Genomic DNA, 256 nt, shown 5'->3' on the forward strand with positions numbered 1-256 from the left:
TTCCAGTAAGGAACAGGGCAACAGCATACCACACACCAGCAACCGGGGGAACGGGGCCTCCAGCACGAGAATGAGATGCCCAACTTCTACTCCAGGAAACGAGCTTCTTAATTTCAGTGGGCAGGCACCCGAGCCACGTTAGAGGCTCATGACCATTACACAGACAGCAGTAGCCAGCTGTCCACAGTCCCAACGGCCCTGCCCTTTCTAGACAGCCCCCTCCTCAGGGCTCAGGGACCTGTCTGGCTGCTGAGCT

The sequence above is a fragment of the Propithecus coquereli genome, unplaced genomic scaffold (genome assembly GCF_000956105.1).
Source record: "Propithecus coquereli isolate 6110/MARCELLA unplaced genomic scaffold, Pcoq_1.0 Scaffold210, whole genome shotgun sequence".
NCBI lineage: Eukaryota > Metazoa > Chordata > Mammalia > Primates > Indriidae > Propithecus > Propithecus coquereli.